At 41.4% G+C, this 17,729-nt stretch overlaps 1 protein-coding gene and 1 pseudogene across 2 annotated transcripts in view; one reads left to right on the top strand and one right to left on the bottom strand.

Moving 5' to 3' along the window:
- The window catches only part of LOC308650085 (UL16-binding protein 2-like), a 238,767-nt gene extending 230,927 nt beyond the window's left edge, over positions 1-7,840 (top strand). Inside the window, exon 7 of the mRNA XM_081296026.1 lies at positions 7,751-7,840. The gene's annotated coding sequence lies outside the window, so the exon portion shown is untranslated. The remainder of the gene's footprint in view (positions 1-7,750) is intronic.
- LOC308649661 (heterogeneous nuclear ribonucleoprotein A1-like) lies at positions 5,464-6,621 on the bottom strand (annotated as a pseudogene). Its single transcript has one exon. The product of its transcript is annotated as a heterogeneous nuclear ribonucleoprotein A1-like (transcript).
- Positions 7,841-17,729: the final 9,889 nt, after the last annotated feature.

Here is a 17,729-nt window from a genome sequence, read left to right as displayed (position 1 = left end):
AACATCAACTTAGTAAAAATATTCTTTTAAATCTTGTACTTTAATGACGTGTATATTTGGGAAATAAAGATACAATTAATATGTTATTTATAAATATCATAATTACACTGATTTTTTTTATATTAAACAAGTTTAGCTTTTAAAGAAAAATTTGAAATATGGAATGTAATGTGGTACTTTTAAAATAACAGTTATTGTTTAAACAAAATTGTATATACCTTAAATCCTTTAAAATTAGTGTTTTTTTAAATAATAAAACTCAACAGATATAAAAAAATTATTTTATTGGAATGAGAGTAGATTAATGTTTTCAGTATTTCTTATTTCTTTTATCCTTTAGTTAGAATGCCCAAGTAATAAAGGTCTGTGAAAAGATCTTATCTATATTGGTAAGTAGGCCTCATGTCAGAAACTTAGTAGGATTTAAAGAGTAAAAATCTTTCAATAACTTCAGCTGATTGTGTTAATTTCATGTAACTAATTTAGCTATATGTAAACATTTTGAAAATTATTTTGTACATATTTTGTTTTAATTTACTGAGACATTTATAGCCTTTCACTTTACTGGGTGAAATTTTTCTTAAACCTTTCTATATAAATCACACCTGATAGAAGTTTAACTCCCAGCCCCTTGGTTCTCATGAGGACATAGAGAATAAAGGAATTTTAGATCTTTTTTTATATTAACCAAATTACAAACACATCTAATGTTTAAGTATATTTTAGTTAATGGGGTCTGATGTTTTTATATTTAGTAGATGATATTTTAGCACCCAATGGATGACATTCTAGCACTCTAACCTTGCAAATCAATAAGTACCTCTTTTAATAAAGACATATAATTACTCCCCTTTACCTTAAATGTATGTATTCTTTTTTTTTTATTGTTGGTTGTTCAAAACATTACATAGTTCTTGATATATCATATTTCACACTTTGATTCAAGTGGGTTATGAACTCCCATTTTTACCCCGTATACAGATTGCAGAATCACATCAGTTACACTTTCATTGATTTACATATTGACATACTCATGTCTGTTGTATTCTGCTGCCTTTCCTATCCTCTACTATCCCCCCTCCCATCCCCTCCCCTCCCCTCTTCTCTCTCTACCCCCTCTACTGTAATTCATTCCTCCCCCTTGTATTATTTTTCCCTTTCCCCTCACTTCCTCTTGTATGTAATTTTGTATAACCCTGAAGGTCTCCTTGCATTTTCATGCAATTTCCCTTCTCTCTCCCTTTCCCTCCCACCTCTCATCCTTGTTTAATGTTGGTCTTCTTCTCTTGCTCTTCTTCCCTAGTCTGTTCTTAGTTACTCTCCTTATATCAAAGAAGACATTTGGCATTTGTTTTTAGGGCTTGGCTAGCTTCACTTAGCATAATCTGCTCTAATGCCATCCATTTCCCTCCAAATTCTATGATTTTGTCATTTTTTAATGCAGAGTAATACTCCATTGTGTATAAATGCCACATTTTTTTTTATCCATTCGTCTATTGAAGGGCATCTAGGTTGGTTCCACAGTCTTGCTATTGTGAATTGTGCTGCTATGAACATCGATGTAGCAGTGTCCCTGTAGCATGCTCTTTTTAGGTCTTTAGGGAATAGACCGAGAAGGGGAATAGCTGGGTCAAATGGTGGTTCCATTCCCAGCTTTCCAAGAAATCTCCATACTGCTTTCCAAATTGGCTGCACCAATTTGCACTCCCACCAACAATGAACAAGTGTACCCTTTTCCCCACATCCTCGCCAGCACTTGTTGTTGTTTGACTTCATAATGGCTGCCAATCTTACTGGAGTGAGATGGTATCTTAGGGTGGTTTTGATTTGCATTTCTCTGACTGCTAGAGATGGTGAGCATTTTTCCATGTACTTGTTGATTGATTGTATGTCCTCCTCTGAGAAGTGTCTGTTCAGGTCCTTGGCCCATTTGTTGATTGGGTTATTTGTTATCTTATTGTCTAATTTTTTGAGTTCTTTATATACTCTGGATATTAGGGCTCTATCTGAAGTGTGAGGAGTACAGATTTGTTCTCATGATGTAGGCTCCCTATTTACCTCTCTTATTGTTTCTTTTGCTGAGAAAAAACTTTTTAGTTTGAGTAAGTCCCATTTGTTGATTCTAGATGTTAACTCTTGTGCTATGGGTGTCCTATTGAGGAATTTGGAGCCCGACCCCACAGTATGTAGGTCGTAGCCAACTTTTTCTTCTATCAGATGCCGTGTCTCTGATTTGATATCAAGCTCCTTGATCCATTTTGAGTTAACTTTTGTGCATGGCGAGAGAAAGGGATTCAGTTTCATTTTGTTGCATATGGATTTCCAGTTTTCCCAGCACCATTTGTTGAAGATGCTATCCTTCCTCCATTGCATGCTTTTAGCCCCTTTATCAAATATAAGAAAGTTGTAGTTTTGTGGGTTGGTTTCTGTGTCCTCTATTCTGTACCATTGGTCCACCCGCCTGTTTTGGTACCAGTACCATGCTGTTTTTGTGACTATTGCTCTGTAGTATAGTTTGAAGTCTGGTATCGCTATACCGCCTGATTCACACTTCCTGCTTAGCATTGTTTTTGCTATTCTGGGTCTTTTATTTTTCCATATGAATTTCATGATTGCTTTCTCTATTTCTACAAGAAATGCTGTTGGGATTTTGATTGGCATTGCATTAAACCTATAGAGAACTTTTGGTAATATCGCCATTTTGATGATGTTAGTTCTGCCTATCCATGAACAGGGTATATTTTTCCATCTTCTGAGGTCTTCTTCTATGTCTCTTTTTAGGGTTCTGTAGTTTTCATTGTATAGGTCTTTCACCTCTTTTGTTAGGTTGATTCCCAGGTATTTTATTTTTTGGGGGGATATTGTGAATGGAGTAGTTGTCCTCATTTCCGTTTCAAAGGATTTGTCGCTGATATACAGGAATGCCTTTGATTTATGTGTGTTGATTTTATATCCTGCCACTTTGCTGAATTCATTTATTAACTCTAATAGTTTCTTTGTAGACCCTTTTGGGTCTGTTAGGTATAGAATCATATCGTCTGCAAATAGTGATAATTTAAGTTCTTCTTTTCCTATTTTTATGCCTTTAATTTCTTTCGTCTGTCTAATTGCTCTGGCCAGTGTTTCGAGGACTATGTTGAACAGAAGTGGTGAGAGAGGGCATCCCTGTCTTGTACCAGATCTTAGAGGGAATGCCTTCAATTTTTCTCCATTCAGAATGATGCTAGCCTGAGGCTTAGCATAGATTGCTTTTACAATGTTGAGGTATGTTCCTGTTATCCCTAGTTTTTCGAGAGTTTTGAACATAAAGGGATGCTGTACTTTGTCGAATGCTTTTTCCGCATCTATCGAGATGATCATATGGTTCTTATTTTTAAGTCTATTGATGTGGTGAATAACATTTATTGATTTCCGTATGTTGAACCAGCCTTGCATCCCAGGGATGAATCCTAGTTGATCATGGTGCACAATTTTTTTGATATGTTTTTGTATCCGAAAATGTATTTATTCTTAACTGTAAGATCCAAGAATCAAACAAATGTAGATAACAGTATTAATTATCTTTTTCCTGTTAAAGAAAATTGTTAGAAGCAAATAGATATAAATTTTAAATATCATAGGGATTAATAACTTTATTATTATTATTATTTTAATATCTGTATTTTATTTATTTATTTTTATGTGGTGCTGAGGATTGAACCCAGCGCCTTGAATGTGCTAGGGGAGCATTCTATCACTGAACCCCAGCCCCAGCCCCTCAAGTTAATTATTTAACCAGCTGGAAATTTTTGAATTAATAATTTTAAAGATATCTTTATTTTTAACTCTCTACCCTATTTCAATTGAAATTTTTTAAATCAAGTGAATTAAAGCTATTTGGGTCCATTTTTATGTTAATTTTAAATTATGATCATGCTTATTTATTTATAAGTCAATTTTAATATCATGTAATGTAGACATAAGCATTATGTACACACATTTACAAATCAGACAAATAAAAGAATTTTTATAACTTTCTGTAAGTGGAGCTCTAAAGGTTCTATGGAGTGGTACAAATACTTATCAAAGCTTTTATTTGATTTAACCTGTTTAGGAATTACGTTAGAACCAATAAAACATTTATATGATTTAATGACAAGGCAGGCCTGCTTTGATGGATAAGCCACATTGAAATCTGACAATTATGAGAACACTTAAATAAATTATTTCAGATTGCCAGCTTTTTGTCCTAATAATTGTCAGACCTACTCTTAGCATCATCCCTAACAAACAAAAAATAATCCATTAAAAAGCATAATTAGAATGTTCTTTATTAACTTTGGAATTTTTCTCATTTAACTTTGGCTATCGACAGTTTAGTTGTTGAGAGAATGAGAGAGTTCCTATCGTGAAGGCTATTGATGAAGCAATGAATTGTAGCTTGTTAGCGTTAAAGGGATTCAGGCTTTGAGTAGAAGATCACCATAGTGTAATGGTTACCATGCCTGTCTCACAAGGGTGAAGGTCACCAAAAGCTATGAAAGTAATATATCAAGAAGTAAAGTCAAAAAGACAAGGGTTATATATTTTCAAAGGTAGTGTGTGACCCATTGAGCTGATCAGAGGGGTCTGACTTCTAACAAAGAATAGGCCCATGCTTGTCTTATTTATCGTGGTACAATTCAAGGGGGTCAGTAGATAGTTTTCAATGTGGTAGGAGGCTTGTTTTGGTGCTTGTTTCTTGGTGTTGCAGGGATCTTGAAGTAAATAGGTTGTTTGGTCCTAAAGCTGTAAGCCAAGACAAGGGCCAGCATGATCTGGGCTTTCTTGAACTGGGGAATTTCACCCAGGAGTTCCCAGAAAAGTGGCTTCTGAGCCTTAATGGCTCAAACAAACCCCTAATTTATATATGGTTCTTTTGCTTATTCACATCCAGTCAGGATTTAGAAGACCCTCAGGTATTTCACTTTTAGGGACACAATGGGCCTATACCCTCTTTTGCAAGAGGTGGACTATTCTGATAGCTGCTTTCACTCTCCTGTCCATTGCAGCAGCCACACCCACCTTTTCTTTGCCACCCATTGATTCCTGCTACCCCAGGATATGATGACCCTCATGAAGATCCTGTAACTTCAACTTTGAGCTTTTTTCTTTTTTTTTAAGACATTTATTCAGCGTCATGATCAGACTATTACATTTAGCAATCAACAGCATGGGTGCCAAAAACAAAGTAGATGAATACCCTTTGTGGAATGCTTTGAACTTTTCACAGAACAGAAACTAAAAATAACCTGTTATACAATTAGTCGCAAGTATAGCCCTTGAGTTTTTTGCCCATACATATGAGTATTGTCTAAACCATGTCTTCTTTGTAGCAGCTAGGCCCTGCCAACACTGGCTGAGTTCACAAATCTGTTGTAACCTGTAGCTTCCCTGTCACTTCTCTGGCTCTCCTCTCCTGCTAAGCTTTGTTCCCTGGCAGTATTAAAACCTTCTGCCCCTGCCAGAGCTACTGCTGCTGCTGGAACCGCCATAGCCATCATGGTTTCATGGTTTGGCAAATATTGGCCTCCACCACCATAAGTTCCAGAGCTTCTGCCTCCAAAGTTTCCACCCTTCGTGGGTCCAAAATTTGATGACTGATTGTTATAACTCCCAGAATCATTGTAGCTTCCACCACCTCCAAAATTGCTTCCATCATTACCAAATCCATTGTAGCCATCCCCACTGCCACCATATCCACCACCATCATGGCTGCCACCAAAGCCACCATTACCACTGAAGTTCCCTCCATGACCAAAATTGTCATTTCCATCAAAACCACCTCCACCATCATCACCAGTTTCCAGAACCACTTCGACCTCTTTGGCTAGATGAGGCACTAGCCATCTCTTGCTTTGACAGGGCTTTCCTCACTTCACAATTGTGGCCATTCACAGTATTGGTATTTCTGAATGACAATCTTATCCACAGAGTCATGGTCATCAAAAGTTACAAAAGCAAAGCCCCCTTTTTTTCCACTGCCTTGGTCAGTCATGATTTCAATAACTTAAGTTTTCCCATACTGTTCAAAATAATCTCGTAGGTGATGTTCTTTGGTGACTTCTTTAATGCCACCAACAAAGATCTTTTTCACAGTTAAGTGGGTCCCCAGTCTTTGAGAATCTTCTCTTGAGACAGCTCTCTTTGGTTCCACAACTCTTTTATCTACCTTGTGTGGTCTTGCATTCATGGCTGCATCCACTTCCTCCACAGTGGCACAAGTAACAAATCCAAAGCCTCTGAAGCGCTTGGTGTTTGGGTGTCTCGCAATCACACAGTCCGTGAGTGCTCCCCATTGCTCAAAATGGCTTCTCAGACTTTCATCAGTTGTTTCAAAGCTCAGCTCTCCAATGAATAGCTTCCACAGCTGTTCGGGCTCTTTAGGGGACACTGATTTAGACATGATGGCAGCAGGAAGAGAGACTTTAACGATGCTTTTTCTGCTGCATCCGCGGGCAGAAAAGCCAACTTTGAGCTTTTTATTGTGTTTTGTGATAGTTCAATTCTGCACTTTTTGTTAACGTGATAAGCGATGTCCTTCGCTAACCTGTGGAAATGTACACTTAGCTTCTGGCTATTGGAACAAGAAATCGCAACAGTTTCCATCTTGGTTTGTGTAATCAAATATTTCTCTGCACCTTGAGTTGACCTTTGTTATCGTTTAGAACTGGGGTGTCCCCCAAAGATCCATGTATTCATTGACTCTGGTGCTGTTGAGAAGTGAGGAAAACTTTATGAGGACAGGAGTTGGGTCACTCTCTGAAGGGCTCTTTGTGTCCCAGGCCCCTTCCTCCCTCTCTTTCCTCTCTTCTCTGTCTCTCTCTCTCCCCTTGTCTCTACTTTCAAAAAGAATAAATTATTTACAATTGCTACCATAAAGGGAGTAGTCTCTTTTGCCACAGATCCTACTGCCAGGATATTCTGCCTTACCTCAGACCCTAAAGCAATTCAGTCAACCAAACTTGGACTAAAAATTCTGAAACAGTGAGCCAGAAGTTAATCTTTCCTCCTTTAGTTTACCGTCTTCAGTAGTTTCCTCACAGTGATGGAAAGCTAACAATCTTGATGGTGCAAGCAATATTGTTTGTAAAATACCATGGCAGACTTCATTTTTAACTTCAGGGACTCTTTATATGTTTTGTTGTACTTAAATAAACATCTCTGTTTTTTAAACAATTTTTAATGAGTTGACAGTTTTTTTTAAAGAGAGAGAGAGAGAGAGAGAGAGAGAGAGAGAGAGAGAGAGAATTTTTTAATATTTATTTATTTATTTTAGTTTTCGGCGGACACAACATCTTTCTTTGTATGTGGTGCTGAGGATCGAACCTGGGCTCGCATGCCAGGCAAGTGCGCTACCGCTTGAGCCACATCCCCAGCCCAAGTTGACAGTTTTTTAATGCAATGAATGTGGTGTTTAATTTTATGTGTCAACACAACTGCCTAAGGAATACCCTGATAGCTGGTAAAACATTGTTTCTAGGTGATGTTCTGAGAGTGATTCTGGCAAAGATTTGCTCTCAAAGCAGTAGACTGAGCAAAGTCTCCCTTCTTAGTAAAAGCAGGCATCATCCAGTCCTTTCAGGGGCTCAACAAAACCAAAAGTCAAAGGAAGGGCAAATTCCTCAGCATGATCTGAGATGTCCATCTTTCCTGGTTCTGGGATATGACAAACCTTCACTATTTCTTAGTCTCCATGACTCAGATCAGGACTATCAGCCCTCAGTCCCAGGTCTTTGGTTCAAACCGAATTATACCCCTTGCTTTCCTGATTCTCCTGCCTACAGACAAACACTAAAATTTCTTGGCTCCATAACCCATAAGCCAATTTCTACAATAAGTCTCTTGGTTCTGATTCCCTGCAGAACTCTGACCAAAAAATCTTGGTAGAGAATGAATGATATTTTATACTTCCTTCATATTATAGAGTAAAAACAAAACAAAAACCAGTGATTCTGCTAAATTGGTTCATATAAGTAGAATGTAAGGATCACTCTTAACAGGTAGTCTAGATTGCAATCTCAAACATTTTCCTGGCTCAAAACAAATATTCTTGTGCTTCAGGTATGAAATTTTACCCCAGTGAACTTCACCCTTGATAGTGATTTTTTGTTGTTGTTGTTGTTTTAACCGCAATAACCTCAACCTGACCTCACTTTCAATTAGTAGTCCTGCTGCTTCCACCCGCACCCAGAGGTCCATTGCCAAGTTGCCTGCAGGTTTGATTGTACACAGCCATCTCCATCTTGAGACACTGGCCAGTGCCTGGGGGATGGGGGGCAGGATGTTTGCAGGTTTGCTGCCACCACCACCTCGTGGTGCAGCCAACTCTGTCTGGGGACACCAGCCAAGACCTGGAGGTCCCGTGCCAGGGTGCCTAGGGTTTGGCTGCCCCAAGGTCCTCCTGCTAGGAGTGCTGGTGGCTACTATCTTGCCAATTCTTTGCAGGGTCCCTCCTTTGAGCACATCCCTCATGGTCTTTCTGCAAGGTGAAATGGTGTTCAGATCCTGGGACTGCAACATGGCTGAGCCTGGGGTATCTTACATCCTTATCTGTCAGATAGTGACTGGGTCTGCATGGGTCATTCATGTCCAGGCAATCCTGTGAAACTTCACAGACTAGGGGCATTTTGCCTGGGGGAAGCTTGGAGATGCTGGAGAGAGCCAAGTTTTCCAGCACCACTAGTCCTGAAGTGTCCGGGGACAGATGGAGCTGGTCAGAAGGTTGTAAGAGGGTGTGAGAGCATCTTTCTACCAACTTGCCCAGCCAACCAGTCTGGCACCCACCGGACTGGAGCTGTCATCAAACTCTAGATAATCCCACCTATCACAACTCTAAATGATCTCAAGTCTAGCCTATTTTGCAGCCATTCTAACATGTAGTAAGGTGGGATGCAGACTCTTATTTCAGGTAAGGTGAGGATCCTGACAAATAACACAATACAACATTACATCTGAAACATAAATTAAACAAAGACTAAGAGAAATTTTAACTTTCTTTTTGTGAAAAAAAAGCAGCAAAATGCTTCCTTGTTTTACAATTTCACCTTTAAACAGATCAGGCTCTCATTATTAGCTTCCAAAAATGTATTTAAATTCCAATTCCAATGTGAAGATTAACACCAAATTATATATATAACTTATTCAACATGTTACTTGATAAAGCTATAAAACCTCAAATGACATGAATAAATACCAACCAAATTTGTTATTTTTATACAAATCAGAGATTTTGCTACACATAATTTTAGTTTGGAGAACACCAACTTGGCAAAGCTTTGCATTCAACTAAGTTTAACTTTAAAGTGCAATTTAGAATCCAGAGTGTATAGTAACAGTAATCACAGGTCTGCATGTATTAACAAAATCAATAGCCTTAAATTTCTTATACATTTAGGAAACAGGGTTAATGATAAGAAATTGACTTACTCAAAGCAAACATATATAAGACAGGTCTTCAATTAAGAGCATGGTCCTTCAATGTCAGATACAATGTATAAAAGAGAACAGTTAGTGGTTATCTTGCCAGTAAACTTTCATATACTTTCATTTTATAAACTTTTTAAAAAAATATTTATTTTCAGTTGTAGTTAGACACAATACCTTTATTTTGTTTGTTTATTTGTTTGTTTGTTTGTTTTTATGTGGTGCTCAGGAAAGAACCCAGGGTCTCTGCTCTACTGCTAAGCTACAACCCCAGCCCCTCATTTTATAAATTTTTACATAACACTTAGACAAGGCTTAGATAGCCATAGTTCTCAGTATATGTGACTAGGTATAATGCATACATATACCTAGTCACATATACTTAGGGTGTCATCTATATTGGTAGGTTTAAGTAACAGTTGTTTGTTTAACCAGTTACAAAGTAATTATTTCAGACTTTCAAACAGATACAAACCCTAATTACTTTAAGACTTAGTTTCCACAAGCCCAACAAATAGAATAAAATTATCTTGATAGTTAAATTATAGCCAATTTAAACACACATACAAAATTTTTGAGATTTACCTTCCCAAACTTTCTGCAACTTACTTAGACATTCACAACATTAAATCCTTAGTTTTGTCATCTTTAATCTTGGACATTAGCATAAGAATATTACTTTACCAGACAAAATATTTTCTCATTCAGAAACATTTCTCTTACCTTCTAATTTTTCATACTAAAATATATTTCTATACTTGTAATTTTCTTTTATCTTTACTAGTTTTGGTACCTTTTTAAAATTCATATTCTGAAACAATCCTTATGAATATTATCTGTGCATTTAATTTACACAACAAATTTCATCCCAGGAGAGGGTTGGACAATCCAACATATACAAAAATTATGATTTAATCTTTTTTCTCCTATGTTGCTTTCAATGACATTTTTGAGCCTGACTTGTCTCCATGAACACTATCACAATGCCATCAACTTTAAGTGAGTTCCCCACTGTCACTTGTACCCAGAGGTTCTTTTGGGCCTTTTCTTATGCTAGGCAGACTGATATGCAATGCATTCCATTTTTCTCTTTAGGAGTTCTTGAAGATCCCTTTGCAGAGGCTGCCCATGAAACACAGGTTGTCCTTAGTTTCTGTCTTTTTCTTTTCTGGGTGCAGTTATTTGTCCTGCCAGACTCCCCAGGCTTTTAGTTTATGGGATAGTGTTGTAGCAAGAACCACACTTGTCCCAGTGATGAATATCTCCTGGCCAAATGGGGTGTCCTGTCAGATCTTAACAGTGGAGACTCTTCCTGTCCCCAGGTCATAAACTGACAGAGCTGGGACCTACTATCACATCCTTTGTAGCCAGCAGCCTCCACCCCCCCACACCAGAACAAAAGGGGCAGAAAGGCAGGACAGAGGCCAGGCTCTCTTAGGCTATTGTTCTAGAGCCCAGGCAGTTTTCTGTGATTTTCCCCCAGGTTTAGGGCTGGTGTCCGTGACCCACTGTGAGATGACCTGCAGCTGACAGGGTCCAGGACAAGGAACAGTGCTAGATGTCCCAGCTCTGGGTTTAAAGACTGAAATCTTTTGACCCTTTCCTCTGGTGTCTTGCTATCCTTGCACACCAGCAGCAATGCCTTTGGCACCTTCTGCTTAGTTCCTGATGGTTGAGAACCCTGATCTTCCTAAGTGCCCGTCCATACAGGATCCTTCATATACTTTAGCCCTGACAGGCCTACTTCAACTTCCGAATTGTATAATAATCCAGCAAAACCATTCAAAGGTAAGATTGTGTTACAGTAAACTGTCTTTCTCTTAGACAGGTTTATACCTATTCATGGTGAAAGGAAAGCAATCAAGGGATCTTTATTGCAGCGGTGTCTGATTGACTCGGAGAAAAAGAGGAGAGAGAGAGAGAAGGCCCAGCAGGAGAAGGTTTTTATAGCCCTTTTCTGTGCTAGCTGTCTTGTTGGTGTACAATGATTGGGTCACACTGTAGTTGCTAAGGGTGTCATCTTCTGCCTTCAAGCAGATTGGGCATTGGCTAGGTGTGGGTTTCAAATTAAAAAACAACAAGAGGAAATAAAGGGAAAAGGTGCCAAATAATCATCCCAAAAGGAAGGGCTAATGAAGAGTGGGAACCAGACAGGTGAGGGTCGAGTGTTCAGCCTGCCCCTCAGCTAACATTTGTTCACCCTGCTCCGCAACTAACAGTACTTCCTTATGTTATAGTTAAAGCTTTGTCCCAGGGTTTCATAAACTGTCTTCCAGACCACTCACGTATAATCGAATCAAGCCTCTATTGAAGCACACCGGTGGCGGCTGACCAGAACATAAAGCTGTTCCCCTGATCAGCCCCGAACAATTGCAAGGGCGCTCCTTATAAGCCTGAAAACCACAAAAGGGATGTTGGGGGGGGGGTCTAGCCAATGCAAGCAAGCCAGGTTACAGAAGTGGGACAGTGCAGTCAAGTGGAGGGAAGCCTAACCAATCAAAGTTAACCCAGTCACCCCAGTTACAGAAACAGCCCTGTTACCCTAGTTATAGAAACAATGCCCCATTAGGTAGTTCCGTGTTCTTATAGGTTTCTATAGCAAAAGGAAAAGAACATCTTGCTCCAGTCATGACTCTTCTACTTGGCATGGTTGTTTTACAGGATGAAGTCATAAAACAAAATGGAGTCACATTTGCTCCTACTTATATTGCTTCCACTTATATGTAGAAGGCACTGGGTTTGACACTTAGCACCACATAATACTAAATAAGATAAAGGTATTGTGTCCATCTACAACTATAAAAACTTATTTTAAAAAATGTAAAACCATGGACTGGGGCTGTAATTTGGTGGCGGAGCACTTGCCTAGCATGTGCAAGGCACCGGTTTTCATACTTAGCATCACATAAAAATAAAATAATTTTAAAAAGTAAAACTATGAAAATGGTATTACCTAATATTTTCCATAAGATTAGGCCACTATTCAAGTTCGTCTGAAACATGAATACTGTTCAGTCTTACTGTGTGCACATTCATCATAGCCCAGGAATGGAACTTACTTGAACGGGAAATTAGAACTCACTGAGAACACTGAGGACTATCTTTATCCTGGCTCTCTGCCCCCACCCAGCACTCCCATTTTCCTGTTACCAGGTCTATTCTCTTCCTGTAACTCCAAGATTCACTCCACTTGGCTGAACACTAGAATTCTTGTCTCTATTAAAGTTAGGCAGAAAATCATTCAGTGCTTGAAGCTGCCAAACATGAATGGCAATACAAGAGTGGCACCCAGTCTGAAGCAAGGGATGGTAATCAGAAAAACATGGAAAGGACCAGACATTGAAGGGAGGTTTATAACCAATTATTGTAATTTCTGACTGTAAAATTGATTCATACTGATCACACGCCATTTGAAAAGTAAGACTATATAAATAACAAAATTAACTTACATGTACATTAACAACCTAAAGATAATTAGTGTGACATCAGGAAGATAGCCAGGTAGGAGTGCTTCAGCTTCATCCTGCCGCTCCCATACAAATTCACCCCACAAATATCCACAGACAAGAGTGACCAGAGACAAACATTTAAATCCAGAAAAGCAGTGTTCAAGTGGTAAGAGAGACCATTTGCTTTTCCCATGTTCTCCCTTCCCCAGCTGGAATGAAACCACACACAGCCCATCCCCCTACACACAAGGGTTTCTACAGTGGAAAATGTGAGGTGGAGGTGGACATTCAGCTTCACCACCATTCTGGAGCCCTTCACAAGAGGCAGGCCCTTGTCTCGCCCCACTAAAAACATTGAGAAACCTTTCAAAATTGGGTCAACTGTAGCAACTATAAACAAAGACAGAAGAGAGCTCACAGCAAAAGATGTGCAGATCTTGGTGGTTGCCCTATGCTCTGGCCCAGGGAACACTGTAAAATTATGACCTGGCGGGGCAGTTGTGGCAATCCTGGTCATATAGTGGTAACTAGTGATCCAACAGGTTCTGCAGAGAGACCAATCCAGATAGTCTGATGGGACTTTCTGAATAGGATGCCTCTTGGAAAACCTCACAGGACAAAGTTAACTAGGAAGAATGGAGTAAGTATACATACTTCAAGCTTTATAGTGTACATGACAAATATACACAATATTATCTGTCCATTTTTAAAATAATAAAAATTGATATTTCAGCCAATTAAAAATAAAAGAGAGCTGGGTGTGGTGGCTCATGCCTGTAGCAGCTCAGGAGGCTGAGGCAGGAAGATTGCAAGTTCAAAGCCAGCCTCACCAATTTAGTGAGGCCCTAAGTAAGCAACTTAGTGAGACCCTGTCTCTAAATGAAATATAAAAAGGGCTGGGGATGTGGCTCACTAGTTTAAGTGCCCCCGGGTTCAATCCCTGTTAGCTATATATATATATATATATATATATATATATATATATATGCATATTTTTTTTCACATTTTGCAATCAATTAAAGTATAGCCTATAGGGGCTGGAGTTGTAGCTCAGTGGTAGAGCACTTGCCCTGCAAGTGTGAGGCACTGGGTTCAATCCTAGGACCACATAAAACAAATAAAGACATTGAATCCATATACAACTAAAAATTTTAAATACTTATTTTTTAGCTCTAGGTGGACACAATATCTTTATTGTATTTTTATGTGATGCTGAGGCTCGAACCCAGTGCCTCACGCATGCCAGATGAGAGCCTACCACTTGAGCCACATCCCCAGCCCCCAAAAAATTTTTAAATAGAGTAAAATATAGCCTATAGCCTACATAAAGTTCTCTCCCATGCAAGCCTGCACCCTCAGGCATTAGCCACACACTCAAGATAAAAAATTTTATGGGATTATTTGTTATCCTCCCAGGGAGTCTTAACTCAATTTCAACACATGGGAATCTATTCTCCACTGGAAATTTTGTTACTTTTAGGCTCACTATGAATACTGTCAGATTCTTATTGAAAAAAATTGGACCCCTTTGCATTCCTACCATAATAACAATTTCACTTCCCTTGTCAACGCTGGGTCTTAACAATTACAAGTTTTTACAAAAAAGTTGCCCTCGATGAAATGATGCACTTTTAAATTGGATCAATTTGCACAGCATTTTATTCTAGGAAATTGTATACAGGTTTATATATGTATGGTTATTGCAATGTTCTCTTTTTGCTAAAGTAACTAATGGGAGACCATCTTGATCTTCATCAAAGAGCTGGCTGCATATAAATCTGATGGACAGTCCATAGATTGCCATGCAGAGGGAAAAAGAAAAGTACTTATAAAATAAGCTAGTCTCGGAGGATCTTTAAGATGTAATATTTTAAGATATATACTGAGAACAGCTGAACGTATATGGGCTCCATATTTGCTTTTAAAATAAGCATTAATACTAGACACAGCTCTCCTTTCCCTAATGAGAAGTATTCCCAAACTCATTCCAAGTTTTCCTGTCTGATGTCGAAAAATAAATGTATTTGAAAAGCCACTAGTATTAGTTATCAACTCCCCTGATTCTGCAGTGTCCGACAATCAACCTAGTTTATTGTCAAATTAGAACAAGAACATGGTCCCAGCTCAGAAGCTTAAAGGTGTCGCTGGCTTTGGTAGCAAAGAAAAGCAGAGTGTGCTGGTCATGACTAAGCTGGGCCCACTTCTCTGCCCTAGCTTCCCTGGGCCAGGTTCCAGGATCTGAGTGGGCGCCTGCTCCTCACCCACCTCCCCACCAAGTACAGCAACAGCTGCCTGACAGGACATTACCACTAGACAAAAAAACTGCTGTGCTTTTTTAAACACACGTGTAAGAAAAAGGGGAAAAAAAGAAAAAAGATAAAACAGCACAATTCGATTGGGAAGAAAAGACTTGCAAAACATGTTTTTGATAAAACCATTTTAAAATTTTTTAGTTTATTTTTATTTTGTTATATGTGACAGAATGCATTACAATTCATACTACACATATAGAGTACTTTTTTCATATCTCTGGTTGTATGCAAAGTGGAGTCACACCATTCGTGTCTTCATACATGTACTTAGGGTGATGATGAAGTACATGAAGATGTATGAAGGCACGAATGGTGTGATTCTACTTTGATAAAAACCATTTTTATGGAAAAGAAAAAGGCGGAGACTAGAAACGATGATGGAGAAATCAAGGGAAAGCAGCCTCAGTCCCTTCAGTGAAAAGTCTAAAATTTGCCAGTAAAGTACTGAAGCGGAGGCCTAGAAAGTCTCCAGGATGCACCCCCACCACAGGGCCCAGCCCGGCACACACCCCCGCGCCTCCCCCGCACCCAGAAATTCCCAGCACCCCCTGCCCGCCCTTACCAGCAGGCACAAATTCCCTGCTCCCCACTCTGCCGTGCTCCCTACTCCGCCCCGCGCCCCGCTCCCGGCTCTCCGCCCCGCGCCCGGCTCCCGGCTCTCCGCCCCGCGCCCGGCTCCCGGCTCTCCGCCCCGCGCCCGGCTCCCGGCTCTCCGCCCTGCGCCCCGCCGCGCCCCGCCCCGAATCCCGCTCCGCCCGGAATCCCGCTGCCCGGAATCCCGCTCCCCGCTGCTCCCGGCTTCCACCCCTGAGCCCCACTCCCGGCCCCAGCCCCCAGCCCCGCCCCCAGCCCCCAGCCCCGCCCCCAGCCCCCAGCCCCGCCCCCAGCCCCGCCCCCTGGCCCCAGCTCCGCCCCCAGCCCCGCCCCCTGGCCCCAGCCCCGCCCCCTGGCCCCAGCCCCGCCCCAGCCCCGCCCCCTGGCCCCAGCCCCGCCCCCTGGCCCCAGCTCCGCCCCCTGGCCCCAGCTCCGCCCCCTGACCCCAGCTCCGCCCCCTGACCCCAGCTCCGCCCCCTGGCCCCAGCTCCTCGGGACCATCCAGCACCCCTCTTCCCGCTGCGCCCACAGAAGGTCTGTGCTACCGGCCACCCGCCTAGCATCCAGCTTCCCGCCTCGTCCAGCCTCCTGCCTCCTGCCTCCTGCCTCGAAACGGTCTTAGCCCTGTGTATAGAAGTCTCCACGCCCAGCTCCGCTCTCTGCCCCGCGCCCGCGGATCTTTTAAAAAGCGGCCGGCACACACCGGCACCCCCTCGCGCTCCAGTGTAATCCACACACGGCTCTGGATACCCTCACCTGGCTGCTCTTTTCTGTCACCCTAGCTCTGCTTCTACTGCCCGACTGTTTCTGGGCGGCGCGGACCCGTGAGTTCAACTGAAGAGGACTTGGACCTGGTGGGGGGGCGGGCGGTGGAGAGGCCTGAGGAGGGCACCAGGCTCAGTCCTGCCATCAGGTGTACATATGTGACGCCTGTCACATGACTTTCCGCCACCCCTTAAGTTGTATCTTGTCTGGTTCTCATCCTCAGGCCATTGAGAGGAGCTGGAAAGAAAAAAGTAAGGGCAGGAGGTGGGAGGGGCAAGGGGAAAGGAGAATGCTAGCTGGCAATCCCTGGTGATGTCTCCCAGCCCCACCGCTGTCTCCCCAAAGCAGTGCCAGAGCCACAGCCACCAGGGCCAGGTGCACAGAGGCGTGACCCCACAAGGTTAGGACAACAGATATCCCTAGGCCCGTCTTTGCTCTACAGACTCTCATCCCAAGGCTGTTCACCCTTGAACTTCCCACCACACTTTGCCTGGGGATCTCAGCACATGCGCCCACAGAGCCTCACTTGCCACCAGCCACAATCACTTTTCTGTGATTCAGTGAGCCACCACCCAGCTCACCTCCCTTCACTGCTTTTCTTATCTAGCCACGCCCCCATCCAGGGCCTCCCTACCTTCCCATCCACCTAGGGGACCCTAACCTCCTCCACCACCACCTGGCACCATATACCCATGCCTGAGGACATACCCTGCAAACATCCCCACCTCACCCACAGATCCTAAGGCAAGAGGAGGGGGCCCCATTTTTCCAAGTATGACCTTGGTAATGGTATAGAGCTGGGGTCATCTAAGAAACAGATAGTGCAAAGACCTCCTCTTCAAACCCCAATTCTTTTGATCAAATCCTAAAGATTTCAGACATTTTGCCAGAATAACAAAAATGAGTTTATTGAAGAGATAGGAAAAGGGAAAGGCAACACTCTCAAGGGAGAGAGTGGGTTCTCTCAGAGTGGAAAGAGACAACCTGCCTCTCCTGCGCTCCAGTTGTATTGGGGATCCCAGGAAAGTTTCCAGAGAATCCTGCCCAGGCCCATCTCTTGGCTTTATATATATATATATATATATATATATATATATATATATATATATATTAATTTTAGGTGTACTGGGACATAATACCTTTATTTTATTTATTTTTATGTGGT

Source organism: Spermophilus citellus (genome assembly GCF_964194105.1).
Source record: "Spermophilus citellus genome assembly, chromosome: 5".
In the NCBI taxonomy this organism is placed as follows: domain Eukaryota; kingdom Metazoa; phylum Chordata; class Mammalia; order Rodentia; family Sciuridae; genus Spermophilus; species Spermophilus citellus.
This window is presented reverse-complemented; position numbering and strand designations above follow the sequence as displayed.